Source organism: Nannospalax galili, unplaced genomic scaffold (genome assembly GCF_000622305.1).
Source record: "Nannospalax galili isolate Female #2095 unplaced genomic scaffold, S.galili_v1.0 scaffold203, whole genome shotgun sequence".
NCBI lineage: Eukaryota > Metazoa > Chordata > Mammalia > Rodentia > Spalacidae > Nannospalax > Nannospalax galili.
In genome coordinates this window covers 2,941,172-2,964,976 of record NW_008351640.1, presented here as the reverse complement: position 1 = coordinate 2,964,976, position 23,805 = coordinate 2,941,172, and the positions used below count along the sequence as shown (strand labels likewise).

The following is a 23,805-nucleotide window of genomic DNA, read 5'->3' as shown; positions in this document are numbered from 1 at the left end:
TCTTTATGCTTTTTCTTTGTCACATCATGCATACATGTGTGCACATGTGCACACACACATACACACAAATGATATAGCTGACATTTCCAATTATAAAATTATATTGGGTCAACACCACAGGCAGGCACATCTAACCCTAAATTTGCCCTTATTTGCATAGTGTGATTTGAAAATAGATTTCTGTATTATCTCCCTCCAGGTATGAAGAAACATCTCCAAGAATCCAGAACATTTATTTAACTTCTTTGGATTTCCTCAGGAGGATAAGGGTCTGCTGAGTACACTTTAAGGTAAGTTACTAAAACTCATGTTTCTTCTTGGGACTTCTGAGCTTATGGCACTGGTTAAGAACAAAGCAAAGTCAATAATCCTAAAGAATAAAAAATAGTCAATTAATGCTTTCATTAGCTTACATACTTAATATTTGGGAATGCTGCTTCAGCCTCTAGGAAAAAGACCTCCTAACTTAAAGGTAGGGTGGCTAGTAGTCTCCCTAAAAACCACACTGTGAAGAAGCAGAGATCCATGCATCTACTTGTGATCAGCTCACTGCCAAGATCAAGGAGACGGCAATGGATTAAACTGTGTATTAGTTACTTTTCTGTTGCTGTGAGAGAAACACTGACCAAAGCAACTTATAGAAGGAAGAATTTATTTGAGCTTATGATTCCAAAGGGCAAGAGTCCATTTGGGTGGGAGGTATGGTGGCAGAGGTGGCTGGAGGAGAAGAACAGAAGTGAAGCTCTCACATCTTCAAGCAGGCACAGGAAGCAAGAGAGCAACTCGAGATCCCGCCAGGCTTAAGAACTCGCTAAGCCTGCCCCCAGTGACATGTTTCCTCCAGCATAGCCAAACCTTCTAAGATCTCTCAAAACAGTGTCACTGATTGGGGACAAAATGTCCAAATACTTGGAGCCTATAGGGTACATTCTTATTCAAACCTCTGCAAACTGTAAATGACAAACTCTTGCCCCAAAGATCACCAGTCAAAGAAGCACCTGTCCTGACCAAGAGAGAAGAAAAGCCAAGGCAATACTGCAAAAGAGTTATCTTCACTTGGAAGACAATAAATTGGGGAACAAATACTACTCTGTCATCTCTGGTGATTCAGAGAGTCATGACACAAACAGGAAGGGCTCTTTAGTGATTACATCATGAATTCCATCACCTAGGAACACAGTGAGATGAATTCTCCTGGGTTATAGAGGTAACAGGAGCACTGAGAAGTCCCCTCCTCTAAGAAGCAAGCCAGATCTTGGCCCAGGTCTTTACCACCTTCTTGATAAAAATGATGTTTTTTCAGCATCATGATGAGCAGGTAGTCTACATTATCACAAAGTTGATGGTAATCCAGCAGTCTACAACCATTTGTGGTATTATTTATTTCATAAAAGCTAAAGCACCATTGGAAGATTTTTTTTTTATTTTTGTAATATACTATTAAATTATTATATGAAGAGTTTGTATAAGTTTATCATGACAGTAAGTGACTTTAGCTAATTCCTCAACATGCCTGGCTCAATGGGAATTTGTGAGTCTAGTTTAACAAGTCATTTATGTGTTTGGATTTTACTTTCAGTGACAACAAAGCCACTCATTTATTTCATATTTGTGTTTCTTCTTCTGATATTCAGTAACATTCAAGAACAAGTTTTGTTCATTTTGGCATTTGATTGTATCAAATTGTGGTGAATCCTCTTAATTGGACCAGAGGTCACATATCCATTGTATTGGACTGCATGTCTATTCATTAGAGAAGGGCAAATATTTGTAGTTACTATTCCAATGTAGATGTCAATTATGAGGAAGAATTACTTATCAGAAACAAGAAAGAGCCATGTCAGGACACGGGATCTGTCTTCTTAACACTGTGTGGCATATATAGTACATATAGTATATTACATGTAAACATATGTAACAAACATGTTTAATATATTATATATATATAAGTATTATACAAAAAGTATGGTTCTGGTGGTTTTGGGAAATTGATTATTAGCAAAGGTTTCTCACATATATCTTTCAAAAGTATCAAGGATCTATTAAATTGATCAACACTTTAAATTTGGCACCAAAATATATCCATCTTCAAGCAATTCCATATGCCTACAGTATGAATAAAAATGTAAAGATCCAACTCTGTCTTGTGAGATCCAATTCTGTCTTGTGTTCCATCTAAAAAGATGCTGCCACTCCTGTTACAGGCCTCTGCTCATTCAGGGAATGTGAACTCCTGATGTGTGTGTATGTGTGTGTGTGTATACATGTGAACTCCTCATATATATATATGAGAAGCTTGATTTCTCCTATCCATTTGGAGTAGGAATTGGAAATACTTTCAATTTATAATACACTGTTAGCTACATTTAACCCCAAACAACATCATTTTGTCATTTTATAAATGACTGACTAAAATCATGTTCGGACTAATCAAACCATGAAAGAGGAAAGGTAAACATAACTTTTGAGAGAATGATCACAGGCAAGGTTATGCACAGTGGACCAAAGACAATTTGGTGCTTCTGTAGAAGAAACAACCATTTTGGAGTCAGGAAGTATGGACCCAGGTGAACGCATTGCAAATACTTGGAATGTTCACTATTGTTTGAGGAATAAATTAGAGAAAACATGTTATCTGCTATCAGCTTTATATTTTTGTCCCAAAACTCATGTTTCAAGGTTGTCAGTCCAAATATCTAGTCACAGGTAGATTCTGGAAAAGCACAACTCATTAGATAAGGGAAAATATCTAAGACCCAGAAAATGAAAACTATTATGTTGAAAGAAATATGAACAACAGTAAAATACAGTGACTAAGATTCCCCTGAAGAATGCAACCTAAAACCTGTAAATATAAAACCTGGTCTACATCCATCAAGCATTCTCTTTCAGAAAGATACTAATGACATTTCACATCATGGACTCTAATATTAAGATCCAAGCATTTCTCTAATGAAGTGCAAGCAGATATACACATACTGTGACGGACAATAAGTAGTAAGTATTACCTGGATACATAATTGAATCAATAGAGTGACTATTGATGCATATGTGTACCTATCTAATTTGAAATGAACTGCTCTGTTTTCTCTGTTATCCTTACAGTTTGTTAGCTTTTTCTGTGTATGTTGACGCATGTGTTTATATGTGTTCATGTGGATGTATGCACATGTGTGCACATAAGTGTGGAAACCAGAGTTCAGCAAGTGGTGCCCTGCTCAATCGGTCTCCACCTTATTTTGAGACAAGGTCTCTCACTGAATATGGAGCTCATCAGTTCAGATAGACATGGCTGACCAATGAGCTGCAGGAGTCCATTTGGCTTTTCCCATGGGTGCTGTGGATCAGAATTCAAATCCTAAAGCACTTTACTGACTGAGCCCTCGGCCTAGCATCTTGGTTTGATAGTCTATATGTCAGTCTTTTGTCATAATATAAAATGAAGACAATAATTTTAAACCCAACAAATTAGGTAAATGATGTATTTACCCCTAACAGACCAACTCTAAATAATGAAAGTTGAAAGTTATTAAATTTTTGGACACCAAAAAATCATAGCATAATAAAATCATATAATGATGGGGCATTGTAAATTCAATTTTTCTGTAACCTTTATGAGATTTCTTTTTTAAAATTTATTTATTTATGTGTGTACTAGTGGTTTTCCTGCATGTATGTAAGAGTACCACATGCATGCAGTACATCAGGGAGGACATTGTATCCCTTGGAGCTGGAGTTATGGACAGTTATTAGCCACCAGGAAGGTGCTAGGAACCACACCCCAATCCTCTGCAAGAGCATCTAGTGCTCTAAGCCACTGAGCTATCTCTCCAGCCCCAAGATTTATAATACTTCTGCTCACAGTTAGAATCACTTAGCAAAATAAATACAAAATAGGTTCTAAAGGGATGTTTGAATATTCAGAAAAAATATTTCAAGAGACTTTTGCAAACACTAATTAAAATCCAAAAGATATTAGAAAATATAACCACCTATTTGAAGAACTACTACTTGTCTGGGATCCACAGGCATTAGCATGCAGGTTTTTGACCCGTTTTCAATGCTGGCAAACAGGAATTGGCATTTTCATTATAGCAATTTATTCTCCTTACTAATAGAAGGACTGGGGATTATTATGCTCTGAAAGGTGGCTAAGTGAACGGGCCAACAGATCAGAACCTGCAATGTTCCAAGTAGCCTTGTCAGGTTCCTGGTTCTTACACAAAAACAGACATGTACTTGATTGAGTATGTTGCATTAGCTGTTACTTTATGATTGACAATTTTATTTAAAAACAAATAAAGGTCTGCTTGGTTTGGGAAGCATCTCTGTATTAGATTCCATGGTGTCTAAATGAGTTAAGATCAAATGGAACAATATTATGGTCTCAATCTGAAAGAGCTAAAAGGATATTTGCCATAATCATATCCTTGGGAATTGTTTTTGATAAAAATAATACAGTTTTTTTTCTAGTTTGGGTTATCTCTGAAATGTGGCTGTACTGGTAGTCATTGAAATAGTTATTAGATCTGATTCATAGAGTTCTTGGTAATACAGCAAACATGCCCACATTCCCATGACTCACACCATAGTTAACTAATCTTTCATCGTAAGTCTAATAAAGCCATACTCAGGGAGCTCTCCTGTCCTATGGGATGCTTCCTCCTTGCTCTTTAAATTAAAAACAGTGTCAAAACACCCAGTAGTAGGGAGAGTTATATAGAAAGAATATTTTTATAGACTTCTGTTGGGAGTGTAATTGGATGTAACTCTTATGGAGACTAAAAATGCTAGTGTATCAAAAAAGGCCTGTCCTTGAGCTTTTCCTGTTCAAAGGTTTACCTTAAAGATACCACTGGACAGTGCTACGGTACAGGGCATGCTTGGCATGTCCAACTCCCTAGGTAATATTCAAGGAATAAAAAAAATAAAAAACAGAAGGAAAAAGTATAACAGTGGACAAACAAGTGAAAATGAATTTGCATGTGAATGGATAAGCATTGAACTGCATTATAAAAAGTTGTAATATGTAATAAAAATTCAATCTGAAAATGAGAACCATTTATAATCTAGTCTATGGGTATAACAAAATATCAAAACACCATTCATGGGGCTGGAGAGACAGCTCAGTGGTTAAGAGCACTGGCTGCTCTTGCAGAGGACACAGGTTCAATTCCCAGCGCCCACATGGTGGCTCACAACCATCTTTTACTCCAGTTTCAGGGAATTAACACCCACTTCTGGCCTCTTCAGGCACTGCATAAAACAGGTGCACTTACAACATATGCAGGCAATACACTCATACACATAAAATAAAACAATAAATAAAATATTGCATGTGAATGAACATGTACTGAAGGACATCAGTGGACACTAACTTGATATGATAGGCCTTAACATAAATGACAGAATGCATGAAATCCAGTGGTTGGGGGCTATGGGAGAGTGCCAATGGGGTAGATGGTATAAAGATGATTAAGATGTCATGTATGAGATACAGAGAAATTCAATAAAAAATTTAAAAAAATAATACAAACAATATTTTTAAAAACTATACATACTTGTTTTGTGACTCTGAACACATATAGGATTACATTGAAATATACTAGTCATTTTAATGTTGTGATGTAAGAAATATACATGATAAAATATGCAATGATTTCACACATTTTATAAACTATATGTAATGTGCATTTGTATGTGTAGAAAATGCATTACTTATTGTATTAAAGATTTCTTTTATATTTTTTGTTTATTTTATTTTTATTTCTTATTTATTTTGAGACCCTGTATTCCCAGCTGGCCTGGAATTTGCTATGTAGCTCAGACTGCCTTCAACCTCCCAGAGATCTGCTCACCTTTACATCCCAAGTCCTGAGATTAAAGGTGTAAACCATCTTGCCTGGCTCATATTCTGTTTGTTTGCTTTTTCATTTTAAAACAGGAATTAAGTGGACAAGCAGGTAAATGAACTAGGGGGAAAATGATAAGCAAGAAATGTTTTATATGTATTTATTTGAGTGTGATCCTTTTTCTATAGATGCTGATCCTTTACCTTTTCCAAGAACATAGAAAAAACCGTTACCGTACATTAATGGAGATGTTACTATTCCTGAGTTATAAATGGAGTCCTTTGAAACTTAAAACTAAGAAGAGAGCAGCCCCATGTTGCTGGATTCCCTTAAAACCGAATTTCATTTTATATTATTGCCGATCTCTGCTAGGGCCATAGAAAGTTGGGAATCCCTCTTTGAAGAGGCTTTGAGTATATCTGTTCTGTTCATAAAATCTAGATTATCCCTGCAATTATGTAAAAGACTGACAGATTACAGAGATGGAGGGGTTCTTTCTATGCACATCACTGCAATTCAGCCTCTTTATATAAGTCCAATAATTGAATCAAAGATTGCTTTCACTTTAATTTCAAAAACAAAGGCAGTTAGGGAGGCAACAGCCGGCTCACTTATTTTTTCAAGATTATTCAAATAAAAAGCATGTAAAAGCAATATTGCATGGTGCACGCCTTTAGTCCCAGCACTTGGGAGGCAGGGGCAGGCAGATCCTTGTGAGTCCAAAGCCATCTGAGACTACAGGGAGACCCTGTCTCAAAAAGACAAAATAAATAAATAAATAGAATAAAAAAATAATAAAACTTGTGCAATATGGTTCAAATTTTCTGAACAGAGAAAATAGCATAATATATTTGCAATGACTTTTTTTAGTTGGTTTATGTTTTTTCTAATTAGTTTGCTTTTTTGAGAATTATGTAGCCTTGGCTGGCTTCAAACTCACTATGCAGTTAAAATAACCTTAAAACCCCGATCTTCCTCTTTTCCCTGCTGAGTGCTGAGATTAAAAACATGCACCACCACACATTGCTTGTTGCTGATTAATATAAAAGAAATACTCCCAAAAACTGATATCAAGTGTAACCAAATGTATCTCACATGATGCAGAATTTCAGTTTTTTTATACTTTTTTAATACCAAAATAGGGAAGGTTGTCAACTTAAGACTCCCTGTACCTTGTCAGTTTTCTTCTTTTGCCTGTAGCACAAGAAATAGGCCCATGATAAATAGGAAGACATAAAAGAATTCCATAGCGTTAAAGGAGAAGACATACGAAATAATGCAGCATTGTTTTGAGGAAAAATATCACACTTTAAGCATGATGTGTTTGGAAAGTGGTAACTATTTAGAAAAAGAGGGGTTAGATAAAAGTCACCTGCTAAGTGTCAGCCATTCTCAGGCATGTTTAAATTGAGACTGCTTAAAAATAAGACACTCGAGGAGGCAAGCTATTTCCCATTATATATGATCTTTCTCTGCATGTGTGAGGAGTGATTTTCCTTCAAGGTTCTCATCATTACCATTAAGCACTTACTCATGTGTTCAATGCATGTTTATCGACCATTAGGCCACAGCACTACGCACTGGGGTCACTGGGTGAAAAAAAAAAAAATGCTCTTTTCTGTGGAGGGAAGTGAGGCCAAACTCTGGGAGTTTAATATCTTAATTGGAGATGATAGCGACGAGAGGAGCAGATGCACATTAACATAAAGATATATAAGCTTGCCCACATATACACATATGCTATCTCGCCACACTGCAGGAGAGAAATATCAATCACACTGAAGATATTAACAGAATGTCTGGGTGGTTTCTGCCTCGATCACAGAAGATTTCATGGATGAGGTGATTTTTGAAAACTTTTGAAAAAAATAATGGCAGGATAAAATATGGTGGCGCAGAACGTGGAGACGTTTCCTGCTTTTATTCAAAGACGCTGATATGAAGAATCTGAGGCATCTCTATTGAGTATTTTTAAAGACTCAATTCAGTTAAGACCCAGCTCAGGTGGACAGCTCAACGGAAGATCCAATTCAGAAATAATGCCTATGTTTGTTAAAATATTTGTAAATGGAACCTTAATAAAGAAATCACTTCCCCCTGTCAACATGCCCCCCCCCCCCACACACACACCTGGCTCCTTCTTTAGAACTTCAAGTCTTTGGATCTGAGTTAATATATAATCCTAATACTGAATGGTGCTAAACAAAAGCCAACAAAATTCTCTTTTTAAGACTTTGGCTTTAGATCAAACTGGTTTAAGATTTTAACTCTGTGAGCTATTATTTATTACTATTATTGTGTGTGAAACATGTGGAGGCCTGTGTTCAACACCAGGTGTCTTCCTCTATGGCTTTCCACTTTAATTTTTAAAAATATTTATTAATCATTTTTATTTTGATGTGTGAAGATGTCCTATAAGTTGTATGAGTGTTTTGCCTGCGTGTGTGTAAGCACACTGGTGTCATGCAGTTCCCACAGAGGTCAGAAGAGGGCATCAGATCCCCTAGAACTGGAGTTACTGATAATTGTTAGCTACCATGTGGGTGCTGGGAATAGAACACGGGTCCTCTGCAAAGGCAGTCAGTGTTAATAACTGCTGAGCTATCTCTCCAGCCCCTCCCACTTTAACTTTCGAGACAGGGTCTCTCACTAAACCTGGATCCCACCATTTCAGTTAGATTGGTTGGCCAGTGAGCCCAAGGACTTTGCCACCCACCCTCTGCCAAGTGTTGGGATAATAGGCCTATGCTACAGCATTAGATAGTACTGAATATCTGAACTCAGATCCTCATGTTATTGTGTCAGACTTATTATCCATTGAACCAACTCCCAGATCCCCACCTTTTCTGTTTATTTATTTGTTTATTTATTTATTTATTTATTTGGTTATTTATTTATTTATTTGTTTATTTATTTACTTATTGAGACAGGATCTCACTATATAGTTCTGGCTAGCCTAGAACTCACTACATAGACCAGATTGTGCTCACACTCATAGATATATACCTGCCTCTGCCTCCTGAGTGCTGGGATTGAAGGCATGTGCTATCATACCGAGCCTTTCTCTTAAATTCTTTATAGAGAGTTTAATACATTGCCTGCTATGTAGTATACTATATGCACATTAAGCATATGTTAGGTTGCTATCAATAATATATATTCTTGGTTCTTTAATAAATACAACTGAAAATTACATCATTCAACTCATATACACCCTGATGACATGTTATAACCCTCATTTTAGGTTTTGTAACCAAGTGGGATAATTGATGTATAATGATGTCCTGTAAGTTGGAGCAGGTGATTTGATTCACAAAACAATAAAAGTCTGTTATGCCCCCTTTTCAGTTAACTACAACAGCCCTTTGAGGTCTTACCTATTCCATAATTACCTATCAATTCCTAAAAAATTCATATTTGCCTAAAATTGTCTTTAGATCCCTCTATTACACTGTACTACTGAAGGACTGTTGTGCTTTAAAAATATTTCCATTTATAAATTATTTTACTATTAGTAAAATATGAACCTCACAGTGGTTATGTGGGGAAAGAATGGGGATGGAAGGGATGGAGGGGATGAATGAAGGAACATGGCTCTTCACAGAGAATAAGGACTCTGTAATCTCACTGGGACAATAAGAAAACAGGATGCTCACCTGCACTAAGTTGCCACCATAGAGAATGAGTTCTGTGTTATTCCTGACTCTAGGAAGAGCCAGCCTTTGGGAAACAGAGAAATCTTCTTCATAATTCATTTTTCAGAATCCTTTCTCAATTAACTTTATCCTTCTGTAGTCAAACACCTCCTTACTGCTCTTGGGAATGTGGGCATCATTAAGGCCTCACTGTTGCTCCTTCTTTCTCCATTCTTACCACTGAAAAGTATTCTATCCTTCACTAATGACTTAAATAAAATATGGCATATCCATAAGATACAATATTATTTGGCAGAAAACTAACACAGTACTGATAGGTACTACAGCACAGATGAACCTTAAAAACATTATGCTGAATGAAAGAAGCAAGGTGTGAAAGACTACATGTTGTATAAGTCATTTTCTATTAAATGCTGAGTATGAATGCAGTATGAATATAGACCCATATAAGTTTAAACCTAGAATGATGATGTCTATAAAAATGTAAAATAGGTTAGTTGTTGCTAAGGGCAGACTAAGGACTTGGAGAAGGACCACTAATGGGAACAGACAATTTTCAAGGCAAACATATTCTCAAATGACACTGTGGTGATGATAGGGCACCTGATAACACACTAACAGAAATACTGAATTTACATACAAATGACTGAATTATGTTGTATATTGATTTATATCAACAAAACATATATTGTTCACATTAACTCTATCAGTTGGCATGTGGTAAATATATTGCTTATACCAAATTCCATGTATTTAACTTGAAAAATAACACTTGGAAATTGGTTTTATTTTAATTCTCGTCTTATGTTATGAGGAAGCTAAGCAAGGGAAAAAATCTTTTACAAGGTTACTCTGCTATTAAGTGTCAGAGTTAGGATTGGAGTGGGAGGTCTGACTTTATGATTTGCAGATGCACATTATTCCTACCTTATTCATGTTTTGTATTCTCTATGCACCAGGCACATGGAAGTGCTTACTACATTCAGATCTCCATGCAGTCTTTCGATGTTTACTAAGGTTTCGCTATGGTTTGATTTTCATGTTCCCTCAAATCCATGTGTTGAAACCATAACTCCAAAGTTATTATTATTAAAAGCAAGACTTTGGAAAAGATGATGAGTACATGACAGGGCAGAACTGTCATGCATTGGTATAAAAGGCACTCAAAAATTCTCATTTCTGACTTCTACCATGTGACAGGGAGCAACAGGACACTAGATCTGGAACAGAAACAAGGTTTCACCACACACCATTGCTGGTAAATTGATTTTAGGCTTCCCAGTTTGCAGAAATTAAAAGACAGGAAATCTCTTAAATTCTTACTTTGCTTGTACAATTGTTTGTGGGGATAAAAGCATTGAGGTAAGTAATACCTAAAACATGGAATCAGAGTTTTGAAGTGTTTTGTAGAAAGTCTTTATTACTGTGAATGTATTGTGAATGGCAATTCAGGAAAGATTCAGAAAGAGAGGAGGTAAGCTCTAAAGAACACTTGAGTCTTCATAAAGAATTCCTAACTCACTATGGACAAAATTGCTGAGGATGTAGCTCAGTTGGTAAGAGTGCTCACCTAGCATGCAGGAAGTCCTATGTTCAATCCCCAACACCACATAAATTGAATGTAGTGTGCCACATGCCTATAATCCCAGTACCTGGGAGGTGGAGGCAAGAGGATCAGAAGTTTCAGATCATCTAGGATCTGTAAGGAACTTCAGGTCATCTTAGAGTGTGGGAGACCCTGTCCAAAATCTAAACAAAAATGTTTAAAATATATATAATGAAGGCCACTGTATCAGGGATTCAAATGCAGATGAGGAAAAACCATCTGTATTTTAAAGTGGAAAGGGAACAGGCTGAATCATACTTCCAGTGTTTTATGAAAAGTGAAACTCAAGAGAGATGAAATTAGATGTTTGGCTGAGGAAGCCATAAAAGATCTTGCTTCTGCCTAACAACTTTAATACAATGCAAGCCAAAGAATTTAAGGTGGATTTTTTTTTTTGTTGTTGTTCTTTTTGAAGCAGGATCTCCCTGTAGCCCCAGCTGTCCTGGAACTCACTATGTAGACCAGGCTGGCCTTGAACCCACAGAGATCCATCTGCCTCTGCCTCCCAAGTGCTGGGACTACAGGCGTGCACCACCTAACCCTATAAGTAAAGGCAAAACTTAGAAATTTGAAAAAATCTCATTCTATCTGTATCATAAAGATTGAAAACCTGTGCTCAGGATATAAAACTATGTTATGACCATTTAACAAGACTATTCAGCCATCTACGTAGAAATTAGGATCTACTGTCTGAGACAATGAATAATGACTTCAGAGATATGTCAGAGATAATTGGTGATAACTCTCCCACCTAATGCTCAGTGTTAGGTTTTTACAGCTCATAATGACCTTAAAATAAATGAGCAACAGTTCATCGTTTGAACTCTACTTTTTGTACTCTATAATCAACAGTCTTTTGCTGCCAGAGTTACGCACCTGCTGTTTTCACTATGGTGTCTGTTTAACCCAGATAAGAGTGGTGTGCAACTGTCTCCACTGAAATTTCCAAAGTTGGAGCCACTCAGAGCTGTAGATATCCACCGGATAGGGCAAGGCCTTCATGGAAACTGCAATTAGTGTCAAACGGGCCATACCACAGTCTTAGATCAGTAGAGTAACTAACATGCAACTCCCTTACAGAAAGGCTCAGCATAGCATAATTAAATGCAGCATAGCGTAAGCTGCATCCAGAATAGTTATTAGTGGAGAGGGTACCAGAGCTGTTAGTGGCCAACTGTTGGAATAAAAATCTTCTAAAGTCACACTAACAAAGATTTTTCTTGTATGTTTTCTTCTAGTATTTTTATAACTTTACATTAAAAGGTAGATCTTTGCTACATTTTGAATTAATTTTCATGTACAGAAAATAGTATGAACCAAAGGTCATAGTTACAAGCTCATGTCTTAATACCTTTCATTGAAAAGGCTACCTTTATTAAATGAATTAGCTTTGTACCTTTGTCCAAAACTGATTTACCAGTAATGAGGATATAGCTCAGTGATTGAGTTCTTGTCTGGCATTCATAAAGCCCAGGATAATAATCTCTAACACTTAGAGAAAAAAGAAAATAAGTCAGTTGTTCATATACATTGATACGTTACCTTCTCTTTGCCTGTCAGACCTCCTTCCATTCATTCTTAAAGGTCAAGTTTAAAAACTTCATTCTCACTAGTTGTAGTGATGCTTGCCTTTAATCACAGTACTTGGGAGGCAGAGACAGATGGATCTCTCTGAAACTGAGGCCAGCCTGGAAAGTTCTAGGTCAGCTGGGGTTACTGGTATATCCTATCACTAAAAAATCTAAACAACACACCAACCAAACAAACTACAAATTCTAAAAAACTCCAAATTCTCCTGCTTGTTACATCTTGCATTCAGGAGGAATTAAAACATTCTTGTATAGGGGCTGGACAGATGGCTCAGCAGTTAAGAACACTGATTGTTCTTGCAGAAGACCCAGGTTCGAATCCCAGCACCCATATGGCAGCTAACAACTGTCATAACTCCAGTCCTGGAGGATCTGACAGCCTCTTCTGACCTCTGTGGGCATTGCACGACACTTGCACTTACCCACATGCAGGCAATACATACATACACATAAAATAAAAATAATAAATAGAATTTTTAAAAAGATTCTTGTATATTGACAGTGATTATTTCCTGTTCTGTAATTTTGAATAATTCGTATTTTGACTAATGAACATCTGTATTACTTGAGCTTTGTACCATAACCATTTATATATCAAAAAGACAAAAATATTTATATATTACCTGTTCTATGCCATACACTTTCACATGTGCAGTAACCTTTTTTGTTTTGATATAACAAAATCCAACCAAATTATTTCATGAATGAATCACACATACATATATGTACTAGGTGTGAATGTGTACATAATTATACAAGCACATTCATTGGCACATATAACAAGATGATATTGGGGTACAATAGGTTCAGGCAAGGCTAGATCAGTATGGAAGCTGAACTGTTGGCTAGCATATGAACTCTGTCACTCAGTCTCACAGCTCTGTTGCCTTCATTGCTATATTTTTTTAAGCAGACTTTCCTATAAAGTGACAATAATATCATCTAGTAGTTGCAAGCTTATGTTCTATCACTTTAGCAACCTTAGCAGACTGAAGGTAGGAGCCTAATCTCTTTTAGTCCTTCAGGATACTTTGCTTGTTGGATGGTTTTCTGGTTTGCTGTATGAATTATTCACCTTCTCACAGCTAGTTATATTGATTTACAAGCTAGGTTATTGGTCACCCCACCTAGCTCTCAGAAGGACTCTGGTCATTACACTGGATACTCTAAAATCCAGAACAATCTCTTCATCTCACAATTCAGTTTAGTGACACTTCAAAGTCCCTTTTATTAGGTGACATGCTCACAGGATCCTGGGTTTAACTGTGGACATCTTTGGGAAGCCATTATTCAAACTGACATTCTATCTGGTATTAATATCCTGGAGCTTGTGGATTCCACTTTACCAGGACTGCTTCATGGAACAGTGCTTGTGTATAAACTCATCTAGATCACAACTTTTAAATGCCAGGAATTTCACTTATCACAGCAAAAACATATGTCCAAAGAGGTTGATCATTTTACAAGACTATAAGGAAAAATTGAAAAAAAAATATTCTATTGCATTTGCATCATTCTGCACAGAAAGTTGCTTCCTTGGTCCTTCTTGGTTAATAAAAGCAACAACATAGATTCGTTTGTACCTCCTTTATTGGATAAATTCTGCTTCTATCACAAGAATTCAGATTCTATCAGTAGGCAAATCGGTTAATACTTTCTAAATGACAACTATAATTCATCCTCAGCTGTGCCTACATGTGCAAAGAGAAACAAAACCAAGGCACTTGAATGAATAGTTTAAACAATGAACAACCATTGGCTCAATTATCCATTTCCACAAGCATCTCTACACAATTTCAGTTTCTGTTGTCTAACTGTTGTAGACCACTTTAACATTTGTAGGCATTGTCTTATCATAAATCATTTATTTCCTTTGTGTCCTAATTTTAACTGAACAAATATTTGATGAGAGGTTAATACATGCCAGAAATGTATTTACTTCTATCAGGGATAAAAAATTAGAAAGCAAAATAACTGGTTCTCGGCGTTTTAGTATTCTCAAGAGGGATGATATAACTACCCAAAAGCTGAATAGTGTAGTACTATAAAGTTCATGACCGAGGTACAAAAGCAATGCTTTTTTAAGTATTTAGAAGGAAAAATATGAAATTAGAAATAATTATGTTAAACATCCTATAGGAAGATATTTATGAAGGATGAATTGGTCTTTGCAAGGCGGAAATGGGATAGAAGAATACTTCAATAGGAAGAACTTGGATTTATAAGCTGGGAGTCCTCTAGTTAATACTGGTGGTCAGGGAGCATCCAGTTCCTTAGCGAGCTTAGAGAGAGTCAATTGATGCCCAGAGTATAAAAGTATCTCAGTTATTCATTCCAATATCCTAGAAGTTCCCAATGGAGGTTGGGGGTGGGGGCAGAATAAGCAATGCCTGTAACATTTTGATCACCAATATGGAGGTCCAAGTGGGGGCGGGGCAATGAGAGGTGCTACTGCCATCTGCTGGGCAACGGCCAACATTGCTGCTGAGCATCCTACAATACATAGGGATTCAAACCTCAACAACAAAATTTATCTCAACTAAAACACCAACTGTGCCACAGTACAAAAAATAAAAAAAAATTAAAATCCCGATGGGTTGATTGTGTTGTTCAGTGGTAGAATGTGATTCTAGCATGGCTATAGACCTTGGATCCATATTTACTCCCTCCTCCCTCAAAAGAAGAAATGCACAACCTTATGGGATTATGCTACTTTTATTTTTTCTTATTTGACATATGAGACAATTGAAGTCTCTTGTCCAAAATCATTAAGTGGAAAATAGGCTAAGTTCATGCTATAAAATGTAATGAAAGTGGATAAAATCAAGTAACTAATTCTATTCTCTAAAGATAAGCACAGGAAACACTGGGCCTGTATAGGACAAGGTGTGGAAGTATTTTGCACAGTGTCTGACACAAAACAATCACTTCATGGATGTGCTTGCTGCTTTGTAAGATACCTGGTACCTTCAGCTATGAACCAACTATGAGTTCCAGTTGAAGGAGGAGGGGATGAAAGACTTTAAGACCCACTGTGACTAGGGACAGAGATTTCAGGTCCTAGTGGAATTGGAATGGAACCAGATAGAGTGGACTTCTGCAAAAAATGTTGCCCATAGGATAACTAGAGAAGGTGGAAATTGAATGAATGTGTGAGTGTAGAGGGCTGGACCCTGTTTTGAACATGCCATGATGCAAGCAGATGCTGTTTCAGGAATTACTATGCTTACCTAAAGCAGAGAAAATTAGACCAGGAAAGGAAAAGCAATCAGTTCAAGGTCACAGCACATTCAGAGATTTTTTTTGACACTTGGAGAGAGGAAAATGCTGACCTTTATAAAGATACAATACCCAAATTTTGAGAGAAAAGATAAGAGCAAAATGACATCTTCCCTAATGTACTTCCTAAAACAACTTTAACATTCATTTTGCTTCATATTTATATAGATAAATATAACTTTGCTATCTAGTCTGGATGTCTGCCTAAATGAGATAGCAAGAGAAGTCGAGGAGGAATTGAACAAAGAACACAAGGCAAGGTTCTGGCATAGTCGTCCTTGTTTTTTTAAATTATTTTTGTCACATTTGCTGTTTCGACACAAGAAGAGCCAAGACATACCCAGGTCAGGAGCGAACCCTCAGTCACTGACAACTTGACATAGCATATTTTAATAACCCAGAGTGCTAATCAGATGTCAGCAACTATGCTAACAAATGCACGTGAACTATTTCATGTTAATCCTTGTAGCTCTCTGGGACAGATGCTTCTGATTATTGGTAAGGTCTTTGAGGGTTAGAGAAGCTAAATAACTCAATAGCACTGGCAACAATTAATATAGCATGTGTTCAACCCAGGTGTTGGACATAAGATCTAAGCTTTTATCCAGAACTATATATGTAGAATTAGAAGTTAGAAATATGTGCTCTTCTGTACTTTGTCACGTTTCCATTTGGTGAGATCTAAATAAGACTAGGGACATATCTACTATTTATTTAAGACTAATGGGTAATCAGATAATGGTTTCTAAAGGAACAGCATGCATCTTTCTTAGACACCTGTGTTAACCTTTATCAATATTGCACCACCGGCTTTGAGCTCTATCTTTTACCATTATAGTCATTCTTCCAAGTTTTTGAATTCAGCACCTGCTTTGTGCTGAGTTCCATTCTAGGAATGGAGTCATTATCAAGAAAGTCAGGGTTCATGCTTCTGTGGACAACACAACCAACAAAGGCAAGTAAACAACTATCTAGATGCACCGAAGACTTTAGATAAGTGCTCTACAGAAAATTAAACCTAGTGAGGTAGTCAGACCCTGGATGGCTACTGAAATTGCTTGGTCATAATGGCCTCTCTTAGAAGATCTGAAACAACTGTTCCTGAAGAGCAGAGAGCAGAATATGTGCAAGGCTCTATATTTGGGAACAGGAGTGATTGCAATGGCCAAAGTGCAGGATCAGGTGATGTGGGGTAAAGGTTAAAGAAAGGCTGAGGGGAGATTGAAGCCAGTCAAAGAATGATTTTTGTAAATCAATATAAGAAATTTTAATTTCATTCCTGGTACGCTGTGATACCTTTGAATGAATCTTATTCTGTTCTGCAAGGGACTATTGTCCCAAAAGACAGATCTGAGTATAGAGAAGAAGTTAAAGATACCAAGAAAAACTAATTTTACCTTGACTTTATCAGCTAATATTTCATGTGAAAATGAGCAAAAGAACCCCCAAACTCTTTCAGTGGCTTCATTTATATCTGAAAGGTACGGTTCTTGACACTTCAATCAATCAGCGGGTGTCACTGATCTGCATATTTTGTTACAAGGAACTGCTTTTCTTCTGACTTCTTCTTTTCTTTTTGTTCTTCTCAGGAAATTAATTCATGTCATTTCCATTTGAAATCTGTGGCATTTGACTGCACAGGCACTTAGAGGCACCCTTCTATGACTGGTTTCTTAGTTTAAATTGCACTGCTTGTCAGCAGCACGTGAAGTGACTCTTGGATCCTTTCCCCAAGTCATCATACACTCATGGCTCACCAGTCCCTTTACTGAAGTTTCTCTATAGATTCATCTGGTGTTTGTTTTTTCCTCCACCGCTTTGTGAACATTTCCTGTAATTTTCCTTGATCTGTCTGACAGTTCACATCCACAAGAGCTATTGTCCTCTGATTTGATAACTTTACTGTGTTCTCCTTTTCAGGGAAAAAAAAAAAAAAAAAAAAAAAAAAAGCAGGACCACTGGGATCAGGGTCAGGGATATGCAGGGACCCCCAGGGGCCCACAATGACACATGGAAAGTGGTTTGACCTGGACTTGTAGGTCCATGTGGAAGGGTTCCTGAAGTTGATTTGGGTGAGTGATGCTGGCACTTTGGTTAACATTTTGCCAATGTTGAATCTTGCTGTGAAAGGAACGTTTGAGCAAGTGTTTGTAAGATGTCATCAGTTTTGCTTTAGAATTTGATTTTTTTCCAAAAATGCTGCACTTAGTAACTTGGGGACCATTTTCTACAGTCTTAGACGGAGATAACTGACATGTTTTGTGAAAGGTTGAATAACGTCAGTCATGCTGTTCTGTTCACCTACATGAAAGCATGTCTCTAGGCAGAAATATCCCAATGAAAGCCTAAAATTTGAGTGCAAAAGGCCATCAAAGGCCATCAGTCAAGTGAACCACAGACTGTAATACCTCCCGTGTCATTGAAATGAATAGATACAGACTGCTTCAGACAGTGCTTCAAATTTGCTGTTTTGCATTTTAACACAAAACTGAATAAACGTAAGAATAAAATGAAACTTTTGATTATATAAACATAGGAAAGAATTAATTACCAACTAAATTTTTGCATTAAAGGCTGGCCAATAGAATGGTCCCACCACATCAACCTTGCTCCTCCTATTCTGCTACAGTAGATAAGGGAATATAAATCTACCTTGAAGATTCAGCAGTGACTAGGTGCTCTGTCCTTGAACAACTTATATGGCAGGAGAATTGCCACCTTCCAAGCAGTACCAGTCCAGGAAAAATTATTTTATGAGGCACTTCATTGTATTAAATGAGAATAATAATGTAGTATCTAAATAAAATTGTCCATGTGTCTGTACACATGTGTACAAGTATTAAATATGTGAATTAACAGTGTGTCATAGAGTGTAACAATTGGAATTGTCTATACCCACCTCCTCACCTCCAGGCCAAACCTTTGCCTGGATCCTCATAACCTTCATCCTTTTCTCATTCTTTTCTTGGTTCATGTGTTCCTCTATTCAAATTCATCTGAACAATGCCCACTTGGAATGGCTTTTCAAAACCCCAAACTTTCAACATCACTCCATAATTTAATACCCTTCAGTTAAGTCTTTTACTTTTCATGCAAACTGCTTCAAATGATAAAAAAATGCAAGCCTCCTTGACCTGGCTGTTACATACGGCCTCATTTCCTTTTCTCACAAATTCTCCCAAGGCTCCACCACTGTGTCTTAGAATCTTTTATATGCAAACACTGAATGTTTGTCCAGTTTGAAGTCTGGTTTATCAACTTCCAAGCTTGCTGCTCTTGGCTTGGAGTCATGCTTGTTTCCTTGGATCAACCTTACTCCCAATCTGAATATGCACAGCCCATTCAAGATACAAAAGTCTCTGGGAGGTGATAAAATTATTAATATTCTTCACAGTCACAATATAGTTTACCAAAATTCATAGGCAACAAATATTTGTCCAATAAAATAGATAGACCAGACTGTACTGGATTAAACTATTGTTCCTATGTGCAATTTCTATTCAACATCCTTCCTCATGGAGAAGAGAAACACCTAAATTTGAGGCTTTAGAAATGAAATTTCATGCAAAAGGAAGGTGATCTTCAAATATTCTTTATTTATTCCAACTTCATAATTTTATAGGCAAAATATAAGTATAAAATACACAAAGCTTGGGACTGAAGAAACAAGAAACTCCTGTGTCATTTTTAAATATTTCTACTAAAATCATCAAAAGTGATAGCAAAATATAGCATCACTAATAAGAATTGCAATGTGTTATAAATATTATCCCAATGAAAGTATGATTTTTTATTGAAAAAAAACTAAAAATGTCCATCAAAAATTCTATCTAGAAGATTATCAATGGAAAATCACAATAAAGTATCAAACACACAATCAAACATTTACCCAGTTTGCACTCTGTGCAAAGGGATTCAACTCCAGGGCATACTTCAGCGTCCTTACCTTTTAAAGGATATTTATCTTCCATTGAGCCTATAAAAAGAACAATTGCTGATAGACTCAAAAATTCTGTGAAGTTGTTTTTTGAATCTTTTATTTCTTTGTATTCATAACAAGGCTTATTTATAATATCAGTCTACTCGCATAACAAAGTTATTGTCATCTTCAGTGTCAATATAATAGATTATTTTAAAGCAAAATTTACATCATGTTCAAGACGTTTTTCCTCTTAAAAATGCTTTTCACATTAAGGGAGCTGGGGAGTTGCCTCAGTAAAATTAGCTATGCAAACATAAGTTCCTGAGTTTGATCCTCCAGAACCCACTTTCAAACTCCAGCTGCAGTGCACACCTGTAATCCCAGCATTGTGGAGGCAGAGAAAAAATGATCTCTGGAGCATCCTGACCTCCAGGCTAGCTCTAGATTCACTGAGAATTCAAGAGCAAACAGAACACTCAAAATCCTCCTCCTTTAACCTCCCAGAGCATGCACTGAAACGCACCTACCCACTTCTTCCAAACATATACATAGAAGATATACAGACACACACACACATCCACACAGACACACACACAGACACAGATACAAACACACAGAGACATACACATGCACACAAAACTCACAGACATACACATACACACAGACACAGATACAAACACACAAACACACATGTACACAAAATGCACAGAGACACACATACACACATATGTAAACACACAGACACACTTAGTGCAGTGGAAAGTGATTGAATATGGCACATGATGTTGACATCTGGCCTACACACACAATTATGGCACATAACTAGCGCACACAAACATGTGCATTTATATGCATAGCACACACACATACATAAACAGAAAAGTTTTCCCAATAGAAATCTAGGTATTAAAATGCAGATATTTTAACATTATTTGAATCATGTGCTACTAAATTGACTGGAAGCCCAGAATCAGATCACAGATCTGCTAAAGAATCTTTAATGTGAACAGAACTGAATTGTGGAATCTATGAATTTCATTTCCTGAAAGCACAATGGTAATGTTGTGAAGAAGAGGAAGCTATCATTTCCTGAATCTGCACCATGGGGCTAATGATGAATAAAAAGTGACACTGGGAAGGAGTTGTTTAGCATCAAGTGCTGATTTAGCTGGATAAAATGCAGCTGTCTTCCCAAATTACACAACTGGATTCACACCATCTACTAATTCCTGCTGGAGTCTTAAAGATACCTTTCTGGGCAATTTCTTCCCAGTGCAATGATTCCACTATCAAGTATCTACTTACAAATACCATCTCCCTTAGAACATTTGAGAAAGGAGATTGTATTGTATAAGGGCTGGGTCACCGTTTTTTAAAAATTCCTACAGTTTAATCCGATCTAAGTTAATTTCGAATTGACTACCAAATTGTCCTACAGTGGTTTCTTTGATTTTTCTTCTTCTAACTTCAGATGGCTCCTACAATTTGTCATGGTGTCTAGCGTAGTTTGCAAAAGAAAGAATCCTCCCATGAGGGGCACCTCTTCACTAATGCCCTTCCTTCCCACCTCCTTTGTAACATGTGACTTTCTAGGAAGAATATAATAAAACTACTTTCACCATCTGGAGCCTCGGGATCTCTACCTGTCTTCTAACAACTGATGGGGTCTTCCTTCCCTGTGCATACGAGGGAGTTCAGTTTGAAGTCTGCTAGTTTTGTGTGCCTTTTTTAAAAAGAACACATCTTATCTGTTTGCTGACTGAAAAATGCACATGACAGTAACCATTATGTGCATATTCACATTTAGGGGGACTTTACAACATTAGTTTTTCTACTTGTGAAGTACTCCTGGACTGCCTCACCAAGAGTTACCTAATATCCTTCTCCCTGGTCCCCAGTTCTTCACCTCTTTAATATCAGTATTTCTGTGTGTGTGAGTGTGTGTGAAGGCATGTGTATGTGTGTGAATGCACATGTGCAGAGGAAGACACCCCCTGTGGTTCACTTGTTCTCTACCTTGTTTTTTGAGATAGGGTCTGTCCTCGAATCTGGCACTCACTGACTTTGTCAGAATGGCCAGCCAGCAGCTCTGCCTCCTCACTGCTACGTGATTGCAGGTGCACTCCTCTGTGCCTGGATTTTTTGATTTTTTAGGTGATGGAGACTAAAACTCGGTCTCCCATGCTTGTGCAGCAAGGCATGTCACTAAGTGAATCATCTCTCCAGCCCCCTAAATCATCATTTTTTTGTAGTTGTGTATCTACTATCTATTCATTTTTCTCATTCAGCCAAGTGGACAGTTCATTTACCAACTCAATCAAAATGTATTAAGAGGCAATGAGTCAGACACTGTGGTGAACAATGGAGAGCTCCATGAGTATTAAAGCAACAGGTTAATCATCAAATTTACTATTCTTGTATGTATTTATTTGCCCATCCAGTTTAGCTATGTCTGAAGCTATTATGTATTTAACATGTGGATTTTTTTTTTTTATCCTATGCATTACACCTACGTTTTCTGGTTTGGAGATTTTGTTGTTGTTACATATAGAACAAATTTTTTCCCTTTATAATTCCTTTGTTTAGACTTCTCGCTTGGTTTTCTTTCCCAGGATAACTACTGCTTTAGCGCAAGGAGAATAGGCAAGAAGAAACATTAGCCCACAAAGAGTCTATAGAAGAACCAGAGAGTGAGGTCTGTGGACAAAGGGCCAGGAGATAGAGGAGACATTTCTGACCAATATCAACAGATGTCATCAGGAAATAGGGTCTCAGAGGAGTTAGTGATACCTCCCATAATATCTGGCACACAACAGGCGATTAATAGACATCTGTTGGAACACACGGCCCATCGAATGACTCCTGACTTGGGAATTTGTCTTTCCTGCACATTCCAGTGATCACCAAGGAAGCCTGGTGCTTGTAATGAGTAGAGGTTGTGGTTAATTGCAGCAATCTCTCTAATTCTTCACTCTCTTCTACTGTGTGGCTTTATCATGTTTAGACATTGTAGATGGAATGACAGGCCCCATTCTTTTATGAACTGATTTGCATTGTCCAATGCAAAGTTAACAGATTTGATTCATACAAAGAATCTTGCAAAAATTAGAAGGGCTGTTAAAACCACTCCTGACTTGCCTTCTGACTTATGAGAAAAAAAAACAAGTTTTTGTTTCTTCTAGCTAACAGGACATGGGATACTTATTATGCATCAACTGATCTGAAGCTATGTCTTTTTTTTCTGATGAAATCGTGCTTGATGGTAGCCTTTTTCCTTCATTTTAAAATTTTAGTGATTGTAACTAACACCTTGCTAAACATAGGAATGAAAATACTAGGTAAAATAAAAATGATGGGAGTGAAATTTTAGCTCAGCTGACAAATTGCTTGTCTATTGTACCTGAATCCCTGGGTTGATCCCCAGTATTACAGAAAACCATGTGCACTATAAACCTGTAAGCCCAGTGGATCAAAATTTCAAAGTTCTCCTCAGCTTGCGGCCAGCTTGGACTACATGAGACCCTGTCTCAAATATTTGAGACCAACTGGTCATTACCCAAGATTTATCTGCAAGACACACAGTAATTAAAAATGCCAGAATGGTGGAACTAACCTTCTTGGATGTTTAACAGACATACCTTGAGATCTATACTAATTGGGTCAGAGGGACACAAAGGATGCTTTTTGCTCCTTGCCCTCCTAGGTCGATTAGTTCCCAGCGACTATGAGCATCTCGCAAAATGTCCTGTAACGGTGGTGGGTCATCTGGCCTCTTGATCAAGGAAGCCGAGGAGACCCCACCAGATGGACTTGAGCCAGTGTCCAGTCTATAAAGAGGAGGGTCAACACGGAGGACTCATTTCCTCCATGCTTCCAAGAGAAGCCAACAATGGTCGAGCAG

At 37.2% G+C, this 23,805-nt stretch overlaps 1 protein-coding gene across 1 annotated transcript in view; it reads left to right on the top strand.

Moving 5' to 3' along the window:
• Positions 1 to 243: 243 nt before the first annotated feature.
• Lrrc4c (leucine rich repeat containing 4C) overlaps positions 244 to 23,805 on the top strand; it is a 213,611-nt gene continuing 190,049 nt past the window's right edge. Inside the window, exon 1 of the mRNA XM_008848552.3 lies at positions 244 to 290. The gene's annotated coding sequence lies outside the window, so the exon portion shown is untranslated. The remainder of the gene's footprint in view (positions 291 to 23,805) is intronic.